Source organism: Pogona vitticeps, chromosome 5 (genome assembly GCF_051106095.1).
Source record: "Pogona vitticeps strain Pit_001003342236 chromosome 5, PviZW2.1, whole genome shotgun sequence".
In the NCBI taxonomy this organism is placed as follows: domain Eukaryota; kingdom Metazoa; phylum Chordata; class Lepidosauria; order Squamata; family Agamidae; genus Pogona; species Pogona vitticeps.
The window spans coordinates 61,472,685-61,500,295 of record NC_135787.1 but is presented as its reverse complement, the minus strand read 5'-3'; the positions used below and the strand labels follow the sequence as shown (position 1 = coordinate 61,500,295).

Genomic DNA, 27,611 nt, shown 5'->3' with positions numbered 1-27,611 from the left:
ATCATTTTAACAGTATTAATTTGTTTAAACTTTATATTTCATACACATCTATAATTTAAATTGTGCAATGTTCTGATGCAAAGAAAGAAAGAAAGAAACTTATCCTGTAATTTGTCTAATTTGCTTTGGTAGAGAGACTTTTCTGACATTGCTCTCTGTTATTGGTAAGGAATGTGTAAAAACCCACAAAAATTAATGCAGCATGTGAATAAAAACATGTTGGAAATATAGTTGGTAGGGGGGAAAACACAGGTATAACTCACAAACAAAACATTTGAAAAATTTAAATTGCAGTACAAACATTAAATAAGGCTGGTCACACTTTAATTTTTTGTACGTTAATTAAAACATGGAAAGGGCTTCCACCTTCCCCACTACCTTAAACTAGTCAGAAAAATGTAAATTGTCTTAGAAATGTAAAATCCTTCAAGAAAGAGTTTCTTTTAAAATTTAAGTCATCTATATTGCTAAAAGGCATACTCTATCACCATGTAATATCATTTCTATACCAATAGCTTAGTGTGAAAATCATGAACCATACTACTGTACTGCAAATCACAATCTGTATGTTAACTCTTGGGAGTAAATCTGAACTCAATGGGACTACTTTTGAATAAACATACCTAGATTTTTGCTTTGAAGTTTGAGGGAAATTTATCAAATCCCATGGGCTGTTATCTCGAGCCAAATAGTATCCTCCTACCTATAAAAGCAGATGTAAATTTCCCCTGGAGCACATAAGTTGGTTGGCTTTTCTTTTTTCCAATCTAGTGACTGAAAGATTCTTGGCACAGAATATGTGCAAAAGGTGAAGCAACTGGATTAGCAAACCCTACATTGTGAACTCCTATTTATTTTCGCTATCTAGATCATCAGTCCAAAGTTAAAGCTGTCTTTGCAGGAGACAAATGCATTCAATAATTAGTGGTCATAACATGATGATTTTTGCATTGTTAGCTAATCTGTCTCAGCTTGTTATAAGCCCCAGTCCCCATCAGAGCTTGAAAATGTTATTCATTTTGGACTACAAGTGCCAGAATCTCCCAGCTAGCATAGCCATGGCAGACAGAAGATTCTGGGTTCATTAGAAACTGGGGGGGGGGGGGGGAATCACTTTTCCAACCTCTTGATTCTAGATTGAGGAGGTGTCTTGCTCACAAGAGAAAACATATTCTTTGTTCCAGGTTGTTTGTATCAGTATAAGTAACCCCCTCTGTGTAACATTTCCTTCCACTCTGGTTCCAGTCCTGCCTGCCTGCACTAGTGTTAATAGTTAATATGTGAAATCATTTCTTGTTGGTATCATCATCACCAGTTTTGGGATCCTTCCTGCTTAGTCCACAAACTGCCCACGTGTAATGCAACTTTGGAAGTCACACAACAGCAACACGTGTCAGTTTTAGGGCCCTGGGTGCTGTTCCTAGGTGTCAGTTTCTCAGACCGCTGGTACTTGAGGCAAATGTACCTTTGAGCTAAACTCTCTGACCTCCATACAATAATGTTTAAACTACTGTATTAACCTCTGGGTTAAAACTGACGAGTACAGAGGACACAGAGAAAGAAAGAATTTAACCCTATTTTGCAATGCTAGCAAAACAAAGTAAACAACAAAATGAAAGATAGTTCTATTCCTTTAGAGCAGTAGTTTCCCACCCCCTTTATAATAGTTAAGTAGTCTGCAACACACACCTCTGCTACATTTGCAAGAAAAGGCATTTTTAATGCAATAAAGTCATCCTTTTCCTGAAAGTAAAGGCTTCTTTCTCCCCTAAAAGGGCCGGTTTCTCATACATACACATACATGCTAATTTTAATACCTTAATTTTAATAAAGTCAAGGGAGAAATTATTTAACAAGGGCTACAACAGAAATAAGGCAACCCACGACCCTCCAGAAAACACTTTATGACTCTCTTGGACGTCACGACCCCCATGTTGGGAAACACTGTTTGAGAGTCACTGACCACAGCACTTCTCCTCCGGTGGTACCATGGAACAATGGAGCGGTAAGATCCTGGAAAGAAAAACAGTAGGTTGGATTGAAATATCTTGGAATTTTTCAGTGTGCAGTAATAATTCTATATGGTAGACCAGCTGTGCAGGGTTGAGAGTTGGAATAATACCTTGTGTGGTGTAATGGATACTTATTAGGGCCACTATGATTCATATCCAGTTTTACTGCAGGTAACACACACAACGTTTTGGAACAGCTAAGCCTGGGCAAAAGAAAAGAATTCACTTGCATTCCATTGGCATCAAGCTGCTGCCTCCTAATACTGTATTGAAAAGATAACACAGTACAGTACTTTTCCTATTAACGTCCAGCAAAAAGGATACAAAGAAGCATAAATATGTAAGATCTTCAGTCTTGCCGTGCATCATGCAACACTCTCTTCTTCCAGTAGGTAGCAGCCCTCCTGATCAAGCGCATATTGTAGGTCTGCTATTGATACAGTTTGCAGACAGAGAGTAATCCAAAAGAGAGAGTTATACCAATGGTATTGTGTGCAGTAAATTAGAACCCGTGGATAACAAACTAATTAGCAGAAGATCTTTCTTCAGGTTTTCTGTAATTTACACCCAAATCAGGGTGGCAATAACTGCATGGATGCAGTGCTGCAAGGGAATATAAGCATAACCCTTATCTGCTGTCATGCACGCACGCACGCACACACACACACGGGGGGGCTGTCAATGATGGCTTTCCTCTTAGAGAACAGAGTAGCTGAGGGAGGGGTGATTTGCATCCAGACCATCGCTAGGAGGAAAGGAATTAAACTAGGGTGGAGATTGGATCTGAGATTGCACACAACCCCCCTCCACAAAACCATTATTTGGGTCACCTTTTCTTCGGAGCTCTCCTCTTTTTCCAGGGGGAAAATAATAATAATAATAAAGCTTCACAGCGGGCAATTTGCTTTATAAATAGGCCACAGAACATCTTCTACTGTTGAAAACCAAAAAGGTTGCCCATTTTACAAAAGCAAGTGGACATCTAGCTACTTCTGGTTTCAGTTTCCATTTTTAGCAATCCATGTGACTTTCAGAGGCAGCCAATTAGCCCAGGATCAAACAAATTTGCCCACCCCAGAGTTAAACTCTTATGTTCTAGCTGCCATATTCACCTACACAGACATGCAGTTGACAAAGTATCTACATCCCTATTAAGATATTCTATTACAAGTTTAATTCAATATGCAAGGGGTGAGTGTCAGTAGCTGCACACCCTTTGCTGTTGCTTTAAACCTGTGAAAAAGGTTTAAAGCAAAGCTTCCTTTACACAGAGATGTTCTCTGTGCAAACAGAGGCTTTGCAAACCATTGCTGAGAACCATACGGAGACTTCATACAACCATACAGGTGTATTTCTTCTGTTTCAGACTCACTGCTAAAATCCAGTTGTGTAGTTATGCACATGTCATAATTTTTGGAAGAGAGTTGCTAGAAATCTCCATAGACATTATTTGTTGTGTGCTAAAGTGCGAAGGCAGGGGGAGAAGGGGACGACAGAGGATGAGATGATTGGACAGTGTCATCGAAGCAACCAACATGAATCTGACCCAACTCTGGGAGGCAGTGGAAGACAGGAGGGCCTGGCATGCTCTGGTCCATGGGGTCATGAAGAGTCGGACACAACTAAACAACAACAACAATAACAACAACAACAACAAAGTCAAGTGACTTGGCATGTAACAGATAATACCTACAGAGATTTCTTAACTCCTAGCCATTTGCCACTAAAAGTTATGCCTTTTGTGTAAATGCGCAGTACGATTTTAGCTGTTTTTCACACACTTATAGCAATGATAGAGAGAATGAGGCTATCTTGTTTACTAGCCTTTGATACCCTCTTATTATAGAGTGTCATGGTAGGACTTAATCTGGCTGGTAATAACTCGGTTTATCTTTGAGCAGGTTTTTAGCAATGGTCCTCTCCCTGCTATTATCCTAGAGTGCATACTTCCTTTGGAATAGCCAAAGAGTGGCCTTGACCATAGCAGCAGTACTAATGTGAGACGGAACTGGAAAATTTCCAGTCAATGGGATGCAATATGCTTTAGACATTTGACATGGCAGTGTAGCAACTTCTTTAAAAAATAACCTTCCAACTTTCACTTTCTTGAAAGAAACCAAAAGCAAAAAATCCAAAGAAAGCAAAAATGACCTCAGGAACCACTTTCAAGGTTAGAAGATTTAGCTGGGGTTTAGGACTGCTTATTTTCCTCTAATGATTTATTAATCTCCTAGGAATGTGTACCCAATTTTACTCAAGAACAAGGCATATACAAACTTGCTTCTGGGGTTCTTAATATACCCATCACAGCCTCATGAGTGAGATTATCTACTGACATGTTTTTAACCACAGCATTGACTTAACAAGTTTTGCTCTGGGAGGAAACCTTATAAAAGAAACTGTGCAGATAAACCGTGTGCTTTAGTTTTATGGAATAACATCTACATTTGGGCTGTGCAAAGATCCCCTGATTCAATTCAGGATCTGATTCATATCTGAGCTTGATTCAGTCCAAACTGATTTGGATCTGATGGATTTCTACCTGAATCTGAATCAAAATTTAGAAATCGGAATGTTCACACCACCAACTGATTTGCACTAGGAAATTAAAATGGTTGAGTTGGGGGAGGTATGGTTTTATATTCATTTGGATGTGAACTTTGGAGAAATGTTACCCTCCTCAAAGAGGAATATTCCTGCCAAATTTCAGACAAATAGGACTATGGGTTTTTATGCTGGCCACTTTTAAAGTTTTCCTTTCACGTTGCCATAACTCCATGTATTCATTTTTTTTCCATTTTAAGGTAAGTTACAGGCAATTTGGAGGCACAGTAGACCCTTCTGAGTTCCTGAGTTCCAAAAAGTTTCATACTGATAGTCCAGAGCTTTCTGTGCTATCCACCTTTATAATTTGCTTTAGCATGCTTAAAATATATGTGCTGTTTTTCTCCTCTGCATACATCTCTCTAATATACAGTATCTGTGGTGTTTATGTTTGTGCACCACAATATATTCTGTGAGGACACAACATAACATACATTAAAATCAAAATCAAACAAAGGGTCGTAATGCATGTAGGGGTTAAGGGAAGTTCCACTGCTTAGTAAAGCCACTATCAAAATAACGATGAGACCAATCGAGACTCATCACATAAGCAACATATGGAAGTTGTGTAAGGAAGAATGGGATCAGACTAGAAAAGTAATAGAAAAAGAAGACTAAAGCTTGGTACTGATCGAATGAAGGAGAGAGAAACACAATCAGCACAACAACCATCAAAGCACATTAGGGATAGGAGAGTACTGGTAAATGCCCAGCCCGAAATGGAAGCTGGGGGAATGGACTGGATGCAATATGAATAAGTGTTCCTGTTTAACGTAAAGATTCATACACAATAAAAAGGTTGGCTCAAACCAATTCCAAGAAAGAGATGAAAGAGAAAGAATATGATTTATGATAATGGTGATGTAAGTTCAAGTAACCTCTCCCTAGCAGGGTATATACATACTCAGATCATATCAGAAACAAATGTTTCTACACATCTCTGTACTATGGAACTGTGGATAACTGACTAGAAAGGAAACACTATGTTTGATCTTAAATTACATTGAATACCTGTTGTGAGCTATTAAGTGCTAGTAGATTAAGGGACCCCAGGACTATCAGTTTGAATGCTGGTCTAAGTGACTTTTAAAAGGGGGACTTCAACAATAAAAATGGGAGATTAGTTAAAATTGATTTTAAAAAGAGAAGCAAGAAGGTAAGGTCTCTGCAGGAAACTTGTATGATATTGAAAAAATACACTAAGAAAATGTATTTTCAAAGGCTTAGCTGGAAGAGCTTAGAAACTAAGAAAAGCTTAGCTGGAATGCACAGCATACACTGACTAATTTTTTTAATATTCCACTACAAACTGATTCTTTTAAATATGGGAGTAGGTAAAAGCCAGAATAGAATTGAACAGACTGGAAAGGGGACTTCTTAATAAAAAATTTATGTCAATGGAGAAACATCAGAACAACATTTTAGAGCTCAAACCTTTAAAAAAAACCACCTCTTTCATCAACCCTTTATCAACCCAAGCCCACTGGAAAGGAGGAACACGGTGGCCTGAAACAGCAACTTACAAGTAGGTTAATCAAAACAAGTTCATGGCACATGTGTGACTAGGATGAGACAGATGCAGAAGCTATAAATCACCTCCAGGAACAACAGGACTCATTCTGAGCAGAAAATTGATATTACAAGAAGACAGCATAGAATGGTGACTTTTGAGTAGGACGGCCTCTTTTTCTGCGTATGGACTCTGGTTCCTGTGGAAGGCCAGTGATTTGATGTGTTACTCCCATCCAGTCATATGTGACTGCTGAATTGGTTGCTGTCACCAGCTCAGAAGCTGTTGTTCACACACCTTTTCAAAAAAAAATGTGAAACCATTGTTACTGGTTGCATTTGTCCCCTCAACTGCAATGGGATGGGTGAATTTTGGCACGCTGTCCTACTTGGAAATGGTCGATCTGGGCTGTCTTGCATAGTTTTCGTTTCCTACTTGTAATGGGTACTGGAGTGTGCTCCCGGATGGTGTTTTGTACCTTGTTATATTATTCCCCTCTTATTCGATATGCCATGTGAATAGCACTGTTCTGGGCTATTTTGTGCAATACACATGAATGGCTTCAGCACTTCACATATTTATTTTTCTTAGACAGAACTTTCCAAACTCTGCTCCAGCAGAGCTTAAGCAGAGATTGACCCAGGAGCACATCTTCCTAAACCCAACTCTCTTCAGCAAATCCAGATATGGGGATTGCTCTGCCTATATTCTTCAAACCAGTTGTTTTCGTACATTTTGGCATCACACTACACTTCTGATTTTTCAGAAATCTTAATGCTTCCCCTTCATGATTTTCCCTTATTTATATATTGTTTATTTGTTTTATTTATATGCTGCATTTCTCTTGATAAGGGGACCCAAGGTGACTCACAATATTAAAAGAAATAGAGTTAAAAACATAAGTTAAACATTTAAAAAACCAATTAAATTCTATGCTAATCAAAATAAAATTGAATAATTAAAAACAACTGAACATATCTTTACCATCATCCAACCCCCCTTTTTAAAAAAATCGGTTCACAATTTGAAATTAAATATCAACACACTTTGTAAAAATATTTACAATTAAAAATAAACACAGCTTCTCCTGAAAGTTCTATCACAAAAATAAACATCATGAAAATTTCTTTCTCACACCCTCCTTGGAATTTCTTCACACACAGTCAGCTGGGAGCCAGTTGGAAAACAGCATGTGAGACTAAGAACTTGTTTCCTGGTTATATGGCAGTTGCCTTAACTTATAATTTTTATTTTTCTCGATGCATTAATGAAACCCTAATCAATTTAAAGCTTGTCTTAATCCCAAATTGTTCTTATGATTCACATTACCTTTTAATTAGAGGATTACTTTTTTGTAGTTAGTTTGTGTAACTCGATCTAATTTTTCAGGTAACACGCCAGTCCTCTTCTTTTCTTCTCAAGAAGTTACATAAAACTTGGAAGATTTTTGTGAAGTTGTGTATGCGTGTGTGTGTTTACCTGAATAAAGACTGCTAACATAAATTAGGTATTATGAGATTTATGACAAGGCTGTTCTTTTCCTGCAATACACGTGCTTGCTGTCAGCTAAGGAAAGAAACACCTCTCTAAGACCCTCAGTGCATAATCAGTAAGTAGGCAAATGTGCATAAACGGTCTTGCCTATGCTCTTGTGCAAAAGTGGAAAATGACTTTCGTAATTACACCGCTGAGGGCATTTTGGCAAGTACTTCTTGTTGCACAGGAATGAGACTCGTTTCAGCTGAAACTACCTCTTGTATTCTATTGTTATAGTCCAGAATTCCTACCTAGATGTGCATCTAATCCTCCTAATGATGACCAAAATCTGCCAAGCAGTTGTTTGGAATAGTCCTTGATTGTGATCCAGTATCCCAAATATACACCATCTTCTGTCTTTTCCAGACTCTTTTTTGAGCATGAATACATCAGTTTATTTTTAATTTGAACAATGCTGCCATTTTAACAAACACAAGCTAGTTCTGTCCCATTTCCAAGCAGGTTGCAAGAGCTCTTAAAAATCTACACAAAAATTTCAATTTTTTTCACTAATACATACATTTTTACAAGTATTTCACCTGATATATGCCTTTTAATGCTATTTCCCTAATGAAAACATTTGTGTGTGGTCTTCTTTAACATGTACATTTTCATATGCAACCTTTTCACAGCATTCTGAAAATTGTGAAAACAGAAGGGTAATGGTGTCTCTGTGTATCGGTTCAGAAAGCCCATCTTGTGTTGGTTTGTATTAAAAAGAGAACCAAATGCATTTCTCCATCATCCCTGGTCTTCACAAACATCACAAGGAATTGTGGAGACTTATCATTAATCTTACTAAACAGAGAAAATGCTACTGTATTTTGGATTGAATTCTGACTTAAGAATTTGCCTGCAAAATAACTTTAATTTTCATATAGTTTCCCCAATGGCAGATATATCAAAATCCTGCAGATGGAAGAGAATAAAGAGTCTCTGCTATCAGCTATTACATTCAAGATCTCCACAAATACTGATAGCTTAACTGATCTACAAATGAGAATATATTCAGATCCAGTATGGGCCTGTTTACAAACATTAGCCATGAAAGGCTGATTCAATTTAAGACCATGGCACAGATAATATTAAGTTGTCTTCCTGCCACAACAAACAGGTCAAAGCCTATGTTCTACTACTTCACTGCTGCTCTTTGGCCCACATCATCTGCTATGTTAGGAGTCATTTGACTTTGCTTAAGGTAGGGCTGCTCTTGAAGAGATGTAGAGCAGATGATTATTCCAAGAGTGTTAGGGAAGCATAATAGCAAAAATGTGATAGGTGGGCTAGTGAGGTTACACTCAAATCCCATACTCTCAAAAACTGGCCTGTGGACACACTTCAAAACACAGCAAATCAGTTAAAATTAAATAGCAACAAATTGTAAAAATGATCAAGATAATGATTGCCCATGCACTGAAAATAGAAGTCAATGCAATTAAAAGTATGTTTTTAAAGTAGGAGAACATAGGGGCATATATTTGCTTTTGGTGAAAAGATAACAAAGTAGACAACACGCTAAGTTATCTGGGGACACCATTTCATAGTTAGAGCATCACCACTGAGCACAGGCTTCCTGCCTTTTCACTGCTCACTACAACTCAGAGCTTGAGAAAGGTGTCTTTTGATTACTACTTCCAGAATTCCCAGCCTGTGTGGACACTTGTCATGGTGGCTAGTGGATTCTAGGACCTGTAGTCCAATAAAATAACTTTTCCAAATTCTGCACTGGAGGCATCTGTCAAATTGCTAATTTCCAGCTGAGGTGAAACAATGCAAGGAGGAAACATGTGCTAGCAGGTACAAGTTCCCTAGTAGAGATACATGTTTCCCCCAGAAGTTCCAAAGAAAGCCTCTGGCAGAAACAATTAATATTTCATTAAATAAGTGAGCTGTTCTTAATTTTTGGAACCACAACTCAGAGGTAGAGAACTAGATCAAAGATCAAGAAAACTGGTCACGCAACTTTGTTTTCCAAAGGTTCTCTTCAACCTCTAATTACCTCTGCCAATCATAAGAGATCAAATGCTGTTTTTCTCCTCCAGACAAACTCACATTTGTGAATAGTTAACTGTGATTCCTGATAACTACTATAGTCCTTTCAGGAAACCTGAGCCAATGTTATTATTGTAACCTTTTACCCAGATAACATTTTGTTCCAGTAGTTTTTATTAAACCTCCATCTGTTCCCCTTCTCCTTCTTTGCTGAAGGACAAAGGATGCAGGGAGGTTATTTAGGTTTGCAGAGCTTCTTTGCCTTTTTTTTAAACCTGTGCAGGAGGTCTGGAAATTGAGAGCCTCATAACTGTAGGCTTGAAAGATCCTTGTTGCACTATGGCATATTGTATTAAGTTGATATTGGCACAGTGTGAGCACTAAGTGCTTCAGTAGGTCAGGAAGACTTACCTTGCTATGAATGGGGAAGTAGAAGCGTCAATGCAAAAAAATAAAAATAAAAAAAATCTGGTGTGCCTCCACTTTTCATTATGTACAGCCCTGTAATAGTTTGAAGGAACAAAGGCATTGTATGATGTATACACCCTGAATAATAATATCACGGAGATATTTTAATAGTTCTTTGTTTCCAACAGTTCCTGAAATCCCTTCATGACAAAGCTGGGAAGGGCATTCAGTAAAAAATGTATGTACAGCTATCTAATCTTTTAATGCAGCCTCCTCCCTCACATTTCATAAAGTATTTTCAATCTTCTCATAATTTGTGCAGCCACCCCCCTCTACCAACATTTGTATCATGACAACTCGGCACTCTTTCTCACCTGTTGTGGACACATAACATTGTGTGACAGCTAAACACTACCTGCACACACTACTTTTGCATTCCAAGTTGCAGTCTGATGCCACTGCTTTGAAGTCCACCTGCTATGTCATGCATGGGGACTCTCACTAATGTTCTCCTCAAGTTATGATGGCCCTGTTGCTAGGCTTGTCATGTGTTCTGTTTTACAGAGAACAGTGCTCTATTTGAAGAAGAGTCAAAGGACAGTCCTCTGTTTGCAGGCATGTTCCTTCAAGGGTTGCCTGGCCCAACTCTGTATGAAAGGAGGACAGCCACCTCAAACTGCTTCCTGGACAAAAAACTTCACAGGCATACATGTCATACCTTATCACAGTCTTCTTTTTTGCTAGGATGAGATGCATTTTTCTTACTATCATTTAGTAAGAAACGTCCAAGGAGTTTTTCAATAATGGTCTTATTACTGTCTCTTTTAAGTATGCTGGTTTACTGGGGAGTTGGTGGTGATCAAATGAATGGGACAGAGACTAGAGCAATGATGGTGCAAAACTCAGAGTGAATCCAACCAAACATGGGCTAGGGCACATTGGAAGGCCTATTCAGTGGCAGCAGTGGCAGCGGATAAGGCATTCTTTCCTGCCACCATTGCTTCTGCACAGAGTTGCCCAGCAGAGCTCTTCTGGTCAAGGGCCTCTTAGATCATGGCCCACAGGAAGATAGTTTTGACCACTTGGTAACTTGCTGTGAACCATTTGGACAACATTTTGCAGGCAAAATTGCTCAGATCCACTCTGACATGGATGCTGTAGTTAATACGGGTTCCTGTAGATGTAACTATGGCTCCTGCTTGTCTGGTGTTGGTGGACAAGTTTCAGTTTTTGCAGTCTGATGATGTGAACAGGATCCTTGGAGAGGTGAAGGCTACCACTTGTCTCCTGGACCCTTGTCCTTCCTGGTTTATAAAAGCTGCCAGAGAAGGGTTAGCCAAGTAGGTTCAAGGGGTAGCGAATGCCTCCTTGCAGCAAGATAGCATCTGAGCATGCTTAAAGGAGACAGTAATAAGACCACTATTGAAAAGGTCCTCCTTGGAACCCACAGTACTGGATAATTACCAGCCGGTCTCTAATACCCCATTTCTAGACAACGTGATGGAGCAGGTTGTGGCTTCTCAGCTCCAGGGATTCCTAGAGATGAATTATCTAAAGCCATTTCAATCTGGCTTCAGGCCTGGTTATGGGACAGAAACTGCTTTGGTTGCCTTGGTGGTTCTGTGTCCCTGTTGATTCTGCTGGACTTCTCAGAGGCTTTCAGTACCATCAACCATGGTATCCTTCTGGGCCATCTCTCTGGGATGGGACTTGGAAGCAGAAGAAATCTCATTTCTCATAAATACATAAATATTTGTCTATTAGCAAAATGTTTAACCTATCTTTCCTGCAGAGAGTTTAAGGTGTCATGCATGGTTCTCTCCTCCCTTCCCACAACTTTACCTTAACAACGGCAACAACAACAACAACCCTGTAAGGTTGATCAGGCTAAAAGAAAGGCTCAAGGTCACCTACTGACTTCTAGCAGGGAACTGAAGTTAAATCTCCCAAGCCCCGGGCCAACACTAACATTGATATCTAACCACAGTAACACAAAGACTCTCAAATGTTCACATATCCAAGCAGCAGAGCTTGGAGAGTTGGTTTAAAAAGAATTGATTGTTGTGACTTGTTATAGTATTTGAAAAGGGATGTGGTGATGCTGTGGGTTAAACTGCAGAAGCCTCTGTGCTGCAAGGTCAGAAGACCAGCAGTCGTAAGATCGAATCCACATGACGGAGTGAGCTCCCATCGCTTGTCCCAGCTCATGCCAACCTAGCAGTTCGAAAGTATGTAAATGTGAGTAGATCAATAGGTACCACCACGGTGGGAAGGTAACAGCGTTCCGTGTCTAGTCGTGGTGGCCATGTGACCACGGAAACTGTCTAAAGACAAAACGTTGGAGACGGGGATGAGCACCGTGCCCTAGAGTTGGACACAACTGGACTAAATGTGAAGGGGAACCTTTACCTATAGTGTTTGAAAAATAATTAATGTTACTCATGTAAATGTTGAAAGATAAATTCTGTTGCTCTTTATGTTGCTTGTTACTTCTCATTGAATTGCTTTTGAAAGTTAACTTCATCATGACATCACACACAAAAACCCTAGTTCAGTTAATTTTGTTACCTGTAACTGATTACTTCTGTATTCTGAAATATATATATATATTTCAGGTTAGTTTAATTATCAAAGGATCCCAGTTAGCAAACCCTGTGAATTATCTGTTGGATATACTGCAAGAGATGTTGTTTGGAAAAGATCTTTCTGGACTGGTGTGAATGCTAATCAATCCACCAGTAACCAGTTCTTCCTTCTCTGCCTCTGATTTTGAAGAGAGCCACACCTACGCAAGAATTCTTTTCCCAATTTTTTTTAGTCAAGAGTCAGAAGTCAGTTAGAGTTCATGTTTCTGTCAGTATGTAGTCATTATGAAACCCCTAGTTTACCAGTTAAGCTCTGTTAATGTAACCAGTTAATAGTTTTCTATAGAATGCTGTTTGTTTTGATCTATGAAGAAATGTGAGTAAATGGAAACCTATGATGATGATGATGATGATGATGATGATGATTCCAAATAAGAGCTAGTCCACTGCATAACTAGAGGTTCTTAAGTCACAAAATTTCCGCACTCTGCCGATATTATCACTTGTTGAACATAATTCTGAGAGGTCTCACAAATTTCAGTTTTCAAGATTCTTTGGAGGTGATAAAGGCACTTAATCAATGGCCACCCAGGAAAAAAATTAGGAATTCTGGGTGTCACGACCCAGCTTCCTGTTAAGGAAAACTTGATCGGTGGACAGAGAGCAATTGGGAGCCTGAGTACCCCTAAACAGCTGGGTAGAATCCTGGTGACAGCCAGGGCATACAACAGACGCCTTCTCACAAGTCTGTCCTAAAAAGATACTTGCTTACACTTAATTAAGTTCAGCAAGAAGTTACACATGAAGGTTGTAGACTAAGCTCAATTGAGTAGGACTCAGTAGTGTACTGTGGCCTTGCCTCCCCCTCAGGGAATGGCTGCGACAGGCTTTGCTGTTCAAGAGACCAAAAGATTTTATAATTGATCTTTTTTTATTGAAAAAATATAGATTTACAGAATAAAGTCAGTTTGACGCGTAAGCATAGCATCCTTTAATATCTCCAATTTTCTTGAACATATTGTTACATACAGCACTGATGTTACCTGTCTGTCATGGGTTTGGAGGGAAAGTTCCATCCTATGGGGAGTGGAAGGCGGGACATCAGGAGGAGGGGCTGTACTGTATATATATGTGGAGTTTGTGTGAAGAGCTGAAGGAGAGCTGAAGGAGAGCTGAGAGAAGAAGCTGGTGTGGGAGTCTGTGTGTCAGACAGGGTACTACTGTGTGTCAGTCAGTACCAACCTGATAGGTTCAGGTGTCTGTATGGTTAGCCAGAACTGATAGGTTCAGGGTCTGTGCTTTATTTAAAGGTGTTCTGTGTGAACCAAACTGGTGTATGTATGATTGAGACTAAGCCACGTTACTGTATCTTATTCACTTGATCATTTTATTTTCCCTGTGTGTTATTTAAATAAACCTTATTCCTTTATTTGTTAAAAATCCATTCCTGGTCTGTGTGACTCCTTACAGGGAATGGTTGGTGGCAGCTTAGTGAAACTGTGGCATATCCCAGTAGGTCTGGGGTTGTCACATTGATTGGTGTCCAGCGTGTGGGATACGACTGGTCCAGTTGTCCAGTGGTCCAGCAAAACCTTGGTAAGTGTGCCCAGAGCAAGGGGGGTCTAGTCAGGGACAATCTGAGAGCGCGTAGGTAATCTTCTAGGCTTACCTCACGGGGAGGTACGCTAGTGGAAGAACGTGTAACCTCAGATTGGTGGGACTAGATTAGGGAGCTCTGAGGCAACCTGTTTTGGCGGGAAAAAGCTGAGGCAAAGCTGAGTGAAGTAGCAGTGATCTAGCTTGTCTGCTGAGAGGCCTAGCAGAGGGGGGTGGACTCTGGCTGGCAACAGTTGCAAGTTAGTGCTGAAAGAACAGCAGCAATCTATAGGAGGCTGGTTCTGAGGCAAAAGAGAAAAAAAAGTGGTCGCTTTATTTTGAGGCTTGACTTTTGAAAGCAGCCTGTTCTGGGGGGGGATTATGCCCTTGACTCGAAGCCAAATGGCAGAAATGGGTGAAGTGAAAGAACCCCAGGTGGACCAAGGTTCTGAGGATGAATTTGGCTCAGTGCAGGATGAGAGCACGGGAGAGCAGAACCCAGAACTCAGAAAAATGCTCATAGCCCAACAGCATGAACTGAGGGTGAGGGAAATGGAGGAAAGATTAGAGAGAGAAAGAAGGCAATTTGAAATAGAGAGAATGGAAAGAGAAGAAAGATTGCAGAGAGAGAAAATGGCGTTTGAGTTAAGAAAATTGGAATTGATGAACCAGAATAATAATAACAATAGGGATTCTGAGGGAGGCCAATTGTCTAAAACTGACCTGAAGAAATTCCCTGTATGCCACAAGGGAGATTGCCCTGAGGTGTTCTTTTCCTTAGTGGAAAGAGCGTTTGTGGACTTCTCAGTGAGGGAAACTGAGAAGATGACCATCATGCGATCTTTAATCAGTGGCAGCCTGGCAGAAGTCTATGCAGAGATGCCAGAGGAACTGATGAAAGATTTTGCAGAGTTTAAAAAACTGGTGTTTGCCAGACATGGGATAAATGCGGAACAGCTGAGGCAAAGATTCAGGTCACTCACCAAGAAACCAGAGCAGACTTTTACCCAAGTGGGGGCCCAACTGGTGAGGCTGCTAGAGAAATGGCTATCTCAGGAGGGAACAGAGACCTTCCAGCAGCTCAAAGACCTGATAGCGCTGGAACAGTTTTATTCAGTCCTGCATGGGGAACTGAAGTTCCAGGTGAGGGAAGGGAAACCGAAATCTGTGGCAGAGGTGGCCGAGATCGCAGATTTTATTTCCCAAATAAGAAAGCCCTTAGGTGAGGGGAAATCTATAAGCAAACCTAAAGAAACCTACGGCAAGTACTCTCAGGGACCAGGGAGAAACCAGCAAGGGGGAGGGACCCATGGTGAAGGGAAGCCCTCAGACATGAAACCAAGACCTCAGATTTTGGAGGGAAAACCAAAACCAGATGAGAAAGACTCCAAATACAGCAGAAAATGTTATTTCTGTCAAGGAAAGGGCCATCTAATCTCAGAGTGTGAGAAGTTAAAGCAGCTAAAAGGAAATGTGCCTCATGATTTGAGTGGAACCAAGCCCAAAGCTGTGTTCTGTGTCCAGAAAGAGCAAAGCTCCTTGTCACTGAGGGAGCCTGTTGCCATGGCTACTCAATCTGGAACAGTTACATCTGCTGATCAGGCTGAGGAAAATGGTCCTCTTGTGGAGGTCAAGCGCTGCTTGCTAGTGAGAACAGATTCGCAGTTGTTTGAGACCGCAGGGGTGGACGTAGGAATACTTGACCATCAGTATAGGGGGCTGAGGGATACTTGTTCCCAGGTGACCCTGTGCCATCCAGATATTATTCCTAGGGAGTATATAATCCCGAATGAGAGCATGAAGGTGGCAGGGATTGAGGGACAGGTGATCTCGCTGCCAGTAGCTGAGGTACCTGTGAACTTTCAAGGCTGGAGGGGAGTTTGGCGGCTAGCGATTTCATCGACTCTGCCAGCAGCCGTGCTCGTGGGAAATGACCTGGCTGAACATGTGAAACGGGTGCTAGTGATTACACATTCACAAGCCACCACGGGGACAGTTCAGGGGGGTACTGATGAGCCCGAGACGGAAGCAGAGGGGAGTTCAGAGGCTGTGGTGGAAACCTTGACCACGGACAGCAGATTTGGCCAAGAGCAAAAGGCAGACGCCACTCTCCAAAAGTGTTTTGAACAGGTGACAGACGCCCAGCTAACACCTGAAACCCCAGTGAGATTTCGAGAGAAAAAGGGAATTTTATATAGAGAGACCCTGAGGAACATCTCAAAAGGGGGAGATGGGATCAGAAGTCAGCTGGTGGTACCTGAAAAGTATCGCCCCATGATCTTAAAAAGGGGGCACTCTGACATGTTTGCTGCGCACTTAGGGGTGAACAAAACACAACAGAGAATTACACAGAATTTTTACTGGCCTGAAATAGGGAAGCAGATCAAGGAGTTCTGTAAGCAATGTGATGTGTGTCAGAGGCAGGGGAATAACCGTGACAGGACCAAAGCAAAGTTATGCCCTTTGCCTGTGATTGACACTCCATTCAAATGTATAGGGGTGGATATTGTGGGACCTTTGCCCAAGGCCACAAAGAGGGGGAACAGGTTCATTCTCACCATTGTGGACCATGCCACGAGGTACCCTGAAGCCATACCCTTGACTAACATTGAAACTAACACAGTGGCAGATGCCTTGGTGGGGTATATGTCCAGGATGGGATTTGCCTCAGAAATAATCACAGATTTGGGCGCATCGTTTACATCAAAGCTCATGAAACGGTTATGGCAAATCTGTGGAATTAAACACAAGGAAACCACTGCCTATCACCCTGAAAGTAATGGGTTAACTGAGAAGTTCAATGGGACTCTAATGCGCATGATTAGGGCTTACTTGGCAGAGAATCCAAACAATTGGGACCAGAAGCTGCAATCCCTTTTGTTTGCTTATCGATCAGTGCCACAAGCCAGTACCGGGTTCAGTCCGTTTGAACTCTTGTTTGGGAGAAGGGTGAAAGGGCCCCTTGATTTAATCAAACAAGAGTGGGAGCAGATCACCCAGGATGACCCACAAGATGTTGTGATATATATAGACTCTTTAAGGAATGACCTAAAGAGAAACCTAGAGCTAGCAGCAGAAAACCTGCAAGCTCAGAAGGTCAGAAAGAAAGCTTGGGATGACCAGGAAGGCAGGGAGAGGCGCTTTAATCCAGGGGAGGAAGTGCTGTGGCCTAGGCCCTGCAAAGAGAACAAACTGCAGCTGGGTAGCCCAGAAATAAAATACTTGGGTCACATAGTAGGGGGAGGAGTGATCAAACCCCTAGAGGCCAAGATAGAAGCAGTTCGTGATTGGCCTAGACCCAACACCAAGAAAAAAGTCAAATCATTTCTTGGGTTGGTGGGCTACTACAGAAAGTTCATCCCGAGGTTTAGCGAGATTGCGGCTCCGCTGACCGATCTGACGCGGAAGAAGACTGATGACCGCATCCCGTGGACCAGCGACTGTGAGGAGGCGTTCCAGAGGTTGAAGGAGGCCCTCATCAACTATCCAGTGCTGCGTGCTCCAGACTTTGACCGGGAGTTCATCATCTACACCGATGCGTCTAACAGCGGGGTAGGAGCAGTTCTTTGCCAGGAGGATGAAAATGGTGACCAGCATCCAGTGTCCTACCTGAGTAGAAAACTCCAGAAAGGTGAGAGACATTTGGCAACCGTGGAGAAGGAGTGCCTGGCCATAGTCTACGCGATCCAGAAGGCCAAGCCTTACATCTGGGGAAGACATTTTATTCTGTGCACTGACCATTCACCACTGCAATGGTTAAAGACAATGAAAACCCACAATAGTAAACTTATGAGGTGGGCTTTAAACCTGCAAGACTATGACTTTGAAGTGAAGGTGGTCAGAGGGTCAGTGAACTGTGTTGCTGACGCCTTGTCAAGAAGACCTGAAGATTGAAGACGGCGAAGGAACATGGACTATGTATATATTTTGGTGACCAAAAAGGTTAAATGTACTTGTTTATTAAACATGCCTGGTTTGTATGAATAAAGGTAACTTGATGTATTGTAAATGGTAAAAGTTTAAATGCCTAATTGATATGTTTATCCTAGAGTAAGTATGGTATTGTATGTTAATGTATAAATGTTTTTGTATGTTTTGGATCCAGGTTGTTTTTTGGAGAAAAGCACTTTAGCTTTCCCCCTACAAAACAACTTATAAAGAGGGGAGGTGTTACATACAGCACTGATGTTACCTGTCTGTCATGGGTTTGGAGGGAAAGTTCCATCCTATGGGGAGTGGAAGGCGGGACATCAGGAGGAGGGGCTGTACTGTATATATATGTGGAGTTTGTGTGAAGAGCTGAAGGAGAGCTGAAGGAGAGCTGAGAGAAGAAGCTGGTGTGGGAGTCTGTGTGTCAGACAGGGTACTACTGTGTGTCAGTCAGTACCAACCTGATAGGTTCAGGTGTCTGTATGGTTAGCCAGAACTGATAGGTTCAGGGTCTGTGCTTTATTTAAAGGTGTTCTGTGTGAACCAAACTGGTGTATGTATGATTGAGACTAAGCCACGTTACTGTATCTTATTCACTTGATCATTTTATTTTCCCTGTGTGTTATTTAAATAAAACTTATTCCTTTATTTGTTAAAAATCCATTCCTGGTCTGTGTGACTCCTTACAGGGAATGGTTGGTGGCAGCTTAGTGAAACTGTGGCATATCCCAGTAGGTCTGGGGTTGTCACACATATCTCTGGTTTTTCCTTTTCTATTATTTTCCTCTATTTCTTTGCACTGTTCATTTAAGAAGGCCCTCTTGTCTCTCCTTGCTATTCTTTGGAAGTCTGCATTCAATTTTCTGTAACTTTCCCTATCTCCCCTGCATTTTGTTTCCCTTCTCCTCTCTGCTATTTGTAAGGCTTCCTTGGACAGCCACTTCGCTTTCTTGCATTTCCTTTTCTTTGGGATGGTTTTTGTTGCTGCCTCCTGTACAATGTTACGAGCCTCTATCCAAATTCTTCAGGCACTCTGTCCACCAAATTGAGTTCCTTAAATCGGTTCTTCACTTCCACTGTGTATTCATAAGGGATTTGGTTTAGATTATACCTGAGTCGCCCAGTGGTTTTTCCTACTCTCTTCAGTTTAAGCTTGAATGTTGTTATGAGAAACTGATGATCAGAGACACAATCAGCTCCGGGTCTTCTTTTTGGTGACTGTATAGAGCTTCTCCATCTTTGCCTGCAGAGAATATAAACAATCTGATTTCGGTATTGCCCATCTGGCGATTTTCATATGTAGAGCCGCCTCTTGTGTTGTTGGAAAAGAGTGTTTGTGATGACCAGCTTGTTCTCTTGACAAAACTCTATTAGCCTTTGCCCTGCTTCGTTTTGAACTCCAAGGCCAAACTTTCCTGTTGTTCCTTTTCTCTCTTCACTCCCTACTTTAGCAATCCAGTCCCCTAGAATGACAAGAACATCTTTCTTTTGTGTCAGTTCTAGAAGGTGTTGTAAGTCTTGATAAAATTGGTCAGTTTCAGTCTCCTCAGCATTGGTAGTTGGTGCATAAACTTGGATTAGTGTGATATCAAAAGGTCTGCCTTGGATTTGTACTGAAATCATTCTATCATTTTTGAGATTATATCCCATTACAGCTTTTCCCACTCTTTTGTTGACTATGAAGGCTACTCCATTCCTTCAACAGGCTTCTTGCCCGCAATAGTAGATATGGTAATCGTCTGAATTGAATTTGCCCATTCCTGTCCATTTTAGTTCACTGATGCCCAGGATGTTGATGTTTATTCTTGCCATCTCCTGTTTGACCACATCCAGCTTCCCAAGGTTCATAGATCTTACATTCCAGGTTCCTATGCAGTATTTTTCTTTCCAGCATCGGAGTTTCCTTTCATTTCCAGGCACTTCCACAGCTGAGTGTCCTTTCGGCTTTGGCCCAACCACTTCATTAGTCTGGAGCTACTTGTCCTTGTCCTCCACTCTTCCTCAGTAACATGTTGGGCACCTTCCGACCTGAGGGGCCCATCTTCCAGCATCATATCTTTTAGCCTTTTGTTTCTGTTCATGAGGTGTTCTTGGTAAAGATACTGGAGTGGCTTGCCAATTCCTACTCCAGGTGGATTGCTTTTAGTTGGAACTCTCCACTATGACCTGTCCGTCTTGGGTGTCCCTGCACGGCATAGCCCATAGCTTCTCTGAGTTACTCAAGCCCCTTCACCATGACAAGGCAGCAATCCATGAAGAGGATATAACACATTACAGTAATATAAACAGGAACAGACCAGGGTGTAGATAATTGTGGCAAGATGCCTTCTCTTGATCATCTTGACTTGTAAAGTTTGTGGCTTTACTGCTGTTTCCTGATGCCCAAGAGATAATCCTTACATAAAACTGAAACTCATCTCGTTGGCTATACTACATAATATGTTTTCAGGCAGCAGTGTGTACTCAGATCACTTGATGTGATTAGTTATGTGCTAATTGTTATGAAAGTCTGGATGTGCACTCTTCCTTTGGAACTTTAACATACATGGGTAAACCATGTGAATTCTAGGGATTATAAAGTGATCTAGGCTATTCAGCCTATCAGATTAGAAACTGATTTTTAGCTAAGGCATGTCAGCGTGTTATAAAAACCTCAATGGGGCTCATTGTCTGCTTGAAATGTGAAAGGGAACACAAAATCAATTAGACTGTAAAAAATTAAATACTATAGCCGTGGAAATGTGTTTCATTTTTCATGAATTGGATAAGTACCCTAATTCCAAATATGCCACGTAGCAGTAAGCTCTGGATGCAATTACATGTCAAAATACTCATTGGTTTGCACTGAGTTTAGCACGCTTGAAATTGATTTACATGCCAGTTTACATGACGCACAGCTCAGTGCTCATATTTTAGGCCAGAAAGATTTCATTATTGTTGTTGTTTGGAAAGCAAGTTTTTTAAAACTCCCGCTAGGGGTTTGTTTATTGTAACTCTATTGTGAATGCAATTTATTTTGAATAGTTTTAGCATATGTGCTTGCTTATGTTGGAGTAAATTGTGTCTGTGCAGTTTGTCAAGTATTGGGCTTGTATATATCTGTAACACTGATCTAGCACTATCCCAGTTTAAAAAAAAATATTGTAAGAATATTAAACATCACAGCAGAAGAACATGGCTTTTCTCCCTGCCACCTAAGTCACCCCAAGGTTGGTGGACTGAGTTGGTGGTAGCAGAGGTGCCGTGAGTGGCAATGAGAGGCAGCCAGCATGAGGCTGGGAGGGTGTAGGACCAAAAACTCAAAGGAATTGCAAGACAATGTGCCAGCAACCAGAGCATCTCCCCATGGCTATGGCTGTGCAGGGCTTTATTTTACTTTTGTTGGTGCAGACATTTCACTCTGGGAGTGCATAGGGTCAGGAGAGTGAAACACAGGAAGCTGGAGCCCCCATGGTGCTAATTTCTAAATGATTTTTAAAAGCCCACGTAGCCCCACCACTACCAATCAATATACCACATATCTTACACTTGGATTTAAAGTTGTCCCAAGAGGAAGCACACACTGACCCAAAAATCATGTGATTTCAAAAACGCCAACCCAGTTTTGAAATTATTTCAATAGTGCAACCATACTCACTGTTAATGTCTTTGGAAACTTGAATGTGATTGAGAGTTTGGCCTTAGATGAAGAACAGTTGGCACATAAGTTCTGGTGTAATAAGGTTGCATATGTAACAACATGATGGCAATGTGTGTATTAACATCTATTTTCCAGATATAGATCACAATTGGAACCTGCTGAAATATGCATGGAAAGATGTCTTTTGTTTTCTATTCCACACTAACCTCTCATCTGATTTCATAGATCATAAAACTGATTCAAACTGGCCACCCAGATTTTGCATCACTGTATGAATTTCCATCATCCTCTCCCAGCAACTATTACAGTCAAGAACCATCTCACTCTAAGAGGAATATAGACAAAGACACAAAACCTGTTGATCTGCCTACCATCTAGTTCTTGGTGTTTCAGAAAGGATGACCACCCACTCCCCCAAGTGCTAACACAGGAGCAATGAAGAACAAATCTTTTCCAAAAAAGAAATTGTTGGAATTGCTGGGCTTTTGTCTTTTATTATAATAGTGGTGTGTGTGTGTGTGTGTGTGTGTGTGTGTGTGTGTGTGTGTGTGTGTGTGTGTGTGTGTGTGTCTGTGTCTGTGTCTGTGTCTGTGTCTGTGTCTGTGTGTCTGTGTGTCTGTGTGTCTGTGTCTGTGTGTGTGTGTGTGTGTGTTGTTTTAATAAGTTATATATTCATTTCATGACCATTGCTTGAAAAGCAGTACAGAAATATTTTAAATAATGAATACATAGACTAATCCATGCACAAACATTTTATAAATTAAATGTTAACACTCTGAGGCTTTTATTGCCAATGCAGTGAAATTATCTTTATGATTAATACTACAGGATGTCACATTCTAGGGGGGAAAGGGAGGAGGAGGAGGAGATGACTATGTGAAATTTCAGATGATTATGTGAAAATGTGATGCGGTGTTACCGTTCTGCCTGAAAAACCGTGTAGGAATTGGAAGCAATACTGTTTGGGACAAACATGGGAAAGGGCGGGAAATGGAAAGCTGGCTAGAAATCACAATACTGTAGTTGCACTTCTGCATTTCTGGAGTTATCAACAGCAGAAGACGGCTGAAACATGCTGAAAAATATACATACATTTTTAATAAAATGTAGAATGTCCAACAGATTTGGTTAAAATCTTCCTCTGGGACAGGAAAATTCAGTTTAGTGGGTATTGCTTGTTAATAACGTTGCATTGCAATGCCCTTGAGAAAAGTTTCAATGAAACATGTCAAACATTCTTCTGTTTATTAAAGTTTTGCATATTTTTCTGGCATTGCATTAATTCTTGCCTCCTTTATGCTCACTTTGCACATGAAACCTTTTTTTAAAAAAAATAATGGTAAAAACCAAGCATTAAACATCTCAAAAGATAATACAAGATTGGTTATCATCAAAGTCTGTTTCAATTCGGGAAACAGCATATATTTTCTGTAAAGGCATAATGGCATACTAATGTAGAGAGGCATATTGTTACTTGTTGCTTCTTCTCTGTCTCAGTTAGATTCAGACAGGACTATGAAATCAATTTTTGCAACATCCATTATGCTTTTTGGGAAAAGGTCAGTAAGATGACAAAATGCAAGGAAAAGTCTGAAGCAAGAATAAGTAGTTTAAAAATGTTATACAGTACATGAAATATTAAGAGGGATGAGTACGGAGACTCCAGTAGAACTTTTCACCCAGAAAGAGAAACATTTTGTAATTTGTCTGGAAAGGAACATGACAATTTTTGAATTTATGAAATAGATTCATGATGGGGGGAAAAGATCTGTTCTCAAGGCAGAGTCAATATGCAATAAAAGTCTCATCACTGTGCCATTCCATTGCTAGCCTTTAAGGACCCATGACACCTTATGCTCAGATGAAGTAACACTACAGTGATTACCAAACAGTTGCTTTTGAATTGTCTGTCCACAGCATTTCCAAAAAATTACAAAGTTCTTAGTGCTTTCCAAAACTAATGCTACAGCACCAGCTCCTATGGCTACATGTATCCATCCCTAACGAAAATAACCTTAAGTATCAGATGGCTTGCAATGCAGTTAAAACATATTTACTTTTACATCCATACATAATTGAGCACACAGCCAAAATAAATAAAACTAGTGAGGGAGAGCTCTTTATTTATGAATAAGTGCCCTTGAGTACATAAGCCAAATTACTCCATTTTTTTTAAAATGGCAAACACTGCCAACTGATGCACTGAAGAACAGGTAAATGCCAGGTGTTAAATGGTGAAAGAGCAAGCAAAGAATGCAAAAAAAACAAACAAACCACTGGCTACTCACTAGTTCATACCAGGTATGACCATGGCTGCTGTATTCAGAGGGCAAAGTGGGCATTTGCCCAGAGAGGGATGGGGCGGCCAGAGCAGCTGCCGTGGCCAGCCGGGGACTGTGAGGGCGAGGATGGCCTGGGACAGAAGTGCGGTGCACGTAGGTGGTCTTTGGGAGCTGGACTGGGCTCAGCTCCCTTGTGCGGAAGGTCCTGCCCCCAACGGTCCACCACAGCCCTGCTGCCGCTTCTGCACCTGGGGAAAGCTGCAGGACCCTCCTCCACCTCCACTCTGCTCCCCTAGAGGCGGCAGCTGCCATGGGTGCTATCCAGGCATCTGATCTTCTTCCTGTGCTGAGTGGTGTCGCAGCATGAGCGAGAAGTGCACCTGCGGGAGGTGCTGTTGGGCACCACCACCACCACCCTGATGAGGAGAAAGGCACCTTCCTGCACCTCGACAAGCTGCTCCGGAATATCTTCCAGGGGCCCAAGTGCTCTGCACCCCTGGAGGTGCACGTGGCTGTCTTCACCCTCGGCCATCCCAATGGTACCCTGAAGCTCAAGCACATCAGTGAGACTTGCCTCTCCCGACAGAAGCCAGGTGAGGGAGCGGGGGAGAGTCAGGCCAGCCAGGATGCGTGGGACACTCTGCTTAGCACTCCTCCCACCAGCGCCCCCAGTTGGGTGGCGGAGGCAGCTGTTCCTTCAAAATGCCCACGGCCCTCCGTCTCCTCCCACACCTGAGCCTGCCATCCTGCAACCCCACACAACAGGCAATCTCCCTCCCTCCCTTCCTTGTGGGCCCTGGTCTGGACTGCAGCCTTGGCATGTTCTGCACACAATGTGCACAACTTTCCCTCTTCTCTGGGCATGTGCAGCGTGCCTCAAAGTTCAGCTTTAGACTTCCCTTGCCTCACCCCACCCTCATAAACTAGACTTTCTTTTCTTCTTCTTCTTCTTCTTCTTCTTCTTCTTCTTCTTCTTCTTCTTCTTCTTCTTCTTCTTCTTCTTCTTCATCATCATCATCATCATCATCATCATCATCATCATCTTGTTTGTTTGTTTGTTTGTTTGTTTACCTAACATTGTTCACATTTATTTATTTATTTATTTATTTATTTATTTATTTGTTTGTTTGTTTGTTTGTTTGTTTGTTTGTTTGTTTATTTATTTATTTATTTATTTATTTATTTATTTATTTATTTATTTATTTATTTATTTATTTATTTATTTATATGCCGCCCACTCTACCCAAAGGTCTCTGGGCACCTTACAACAATTAAAATTCAATAGAATACTGCTACCAAGGTTATATTAGCAAGTCAGTCTTATTTATGCTATATTACATTGTTCATGTTGTGTGACCTATTTAGATGGGAGGTAAGGGAGAGGGAGGGAAGAGGAAGGGGGGCACTATGATACTTTTTGCCCAGGGCCCACCAGAGTCTTGAATCGATCCTGGATATGACAGTGAAACAAGGAGTAAAACCAGGCGACAAGTGACAGTGAAGGAAATACTGTACTGCAATACAATCATTTGAGATGAACATCTCTGAAATTACCAGATTATTCAGTAGCCGAAATAAACAAGTATACATGAGTATTGGAGTTTCCTGTTGACAAATTATGAACATGAGTGACGGTGCCTTTGCTACTAGTGAAAATCAAGAGTAGTTTCAAAAGAAAACCTACACCATTCCACATCAAGATCAGGAAAAAAGCAGCCACCGCATCTGCGCTGAACCAGGAAATGTTTTCATTAATCCATTCATTTAATCTTGTTTTATACTCTCTAACATAATATTAATCTGATCTATTCTACTTAAATTGGTGTAGATTTCATCCGGGTATAAAAAGGTTCCCATTTATTATTATCCATTCTATCATTTAGTGAATCTGTCAAAATATCAATTTCTGCTAGTTCCAAAATCTTCTCAATAAATTCCTTCTTTGTTGGCACCTTTGTAGTCTTCCACTTATTGGCATATACAATTCTAGCTGCAGTTATCAGGTGTAAGGTCAAGTAAGTCTTGGGGTTTTTTGAGTGTAGCTGGTAATATATTCAATAAGAAAATTTCTGGTGTCAAAGCAATTTTAACCCCTAAAATTTTCTCTATCATTTCATGAATCATTTTCCAAAAGTCCTTGGGCCTACTGCACATCCACCACATATAACAGAAGCTCCCTACTTCCTTTCCACATTTCCAACACTTATTAGAAATGTTTTTATACATTTTTGTTAATTTCTCTGGGGCTACATACAATCTGTAAAAGATTTTGTATATATTTTCTTTTAGATTTATAGATTTAGTCATTTTAATATTTCATTCCCAAATTTGTGACCAGGCATTTAGTTCTATATTATGACCTATATTTTGAGCCCATTTTACTATGCAATCCTTCACAATTTCATCTTCCATTTTTTGCTCCATTAAAGTATTATATAAACCTTTAATCAATTTTTCTTTTGAGACCAGCAACCCCTTATCCAAAGGTATTTATTTTGTCTTTCTGAAACCCTGTAGCTTTATCTTTTACATATCTTGATTTCAACAAGTTTATCGACCACCAATCTAAGATAATACCTTGTTCTGCCAGTTCATCTTTGCTCTTTAGATTAAAATCATTATCTAATATCTCGACATATCTCCCGTTTGTCCCTTGATATGTTCTTGCCGGATCAGAGAACGCTTCTAATGGAGCTACCCACAATGGTATCTTTCTATAATGTTGTGCCTTAACTGTCTTCCAAACCCATAACAGAGCTCTCCTGATCAAATGTAAATTAAATTTTTTGCATTGCTTATCATCTTGGTACCATAGGTAAGCATGCCAGACTAGCCTTAAATCATGCCCCTCAATTTTTAAAAGTCACCCATGTTGTAAAATAACCCATTCCCTCACCCAGGACAGAACTGCTGCTCTGTAATAATTCATCCAGTCTGGTAGGCCAAACCCTCCTCTTTATTTATTGTACTGAAGAGCCTTAAGTTTTATTCCTGTTTTTTTCCCATCCCAAACATACTTGGTCATTATCTTATCCAGTTCTTTTAAAAATTTTGTTTTCATAATATTGGAGTTGTCTGAAAGAGGAAAACTAGCTTTGGTAAAATATTCATTTTTATTGTGGCTATTCTACGCATTAGAGATAATTGGAGTTTAGACCATTCCTGCAAATCTACTTTAATTTCTTTCATTACTTCCATATAATTGTCCTTTATTAATGTGCTTGTGTTTTTTGTCATATTAATTCCTAAGTACCTAACCTTACACATTCCTTGACATCCAGAGTGTTTTCGTAATTCTTCTTTTTCTTCTTTTGTCATATTTTTCATTAGAATTCCAATTCTTGTGTGGAGATGATAAGAGAGGGAGGTGAATCCAGGCTGTTTTCTTCAGGCTGCTTGTTAATCCAAAGTCTTGGCAGGCCTTGCTAAAATGATTCATGAGCTGCTGGAGGTCTTCAGAATGGGCATCAACAGCTGCATCATCACGAAGAGGAAATCCCGGATGCATTTCAGCTC

General features: G+C 40.7%; 1 long non-coding RNA gene across 1 annotated transcript in view; it reads right to left on the bottom strand.

The window, feature by feature from the left end:
• Positions 1–1,876: 1,876 nt before the first annotated feature.
• The window catches only part of LOC140707540 (uncharacterized), a 45,483-nt gene continuing 19,748 nt past the window's right edge, over positions 1,877–27,611 (bottom strand). The window contains exon 3 of the long non-coding RNA XR_012087663.2: positions 1,877–2,013. This is a non-coding gene — a long non-coding RNA (uncharacterized LOC140707540). The remainder of the gene's footprint in view (positions 2,014–27,611) is intronic.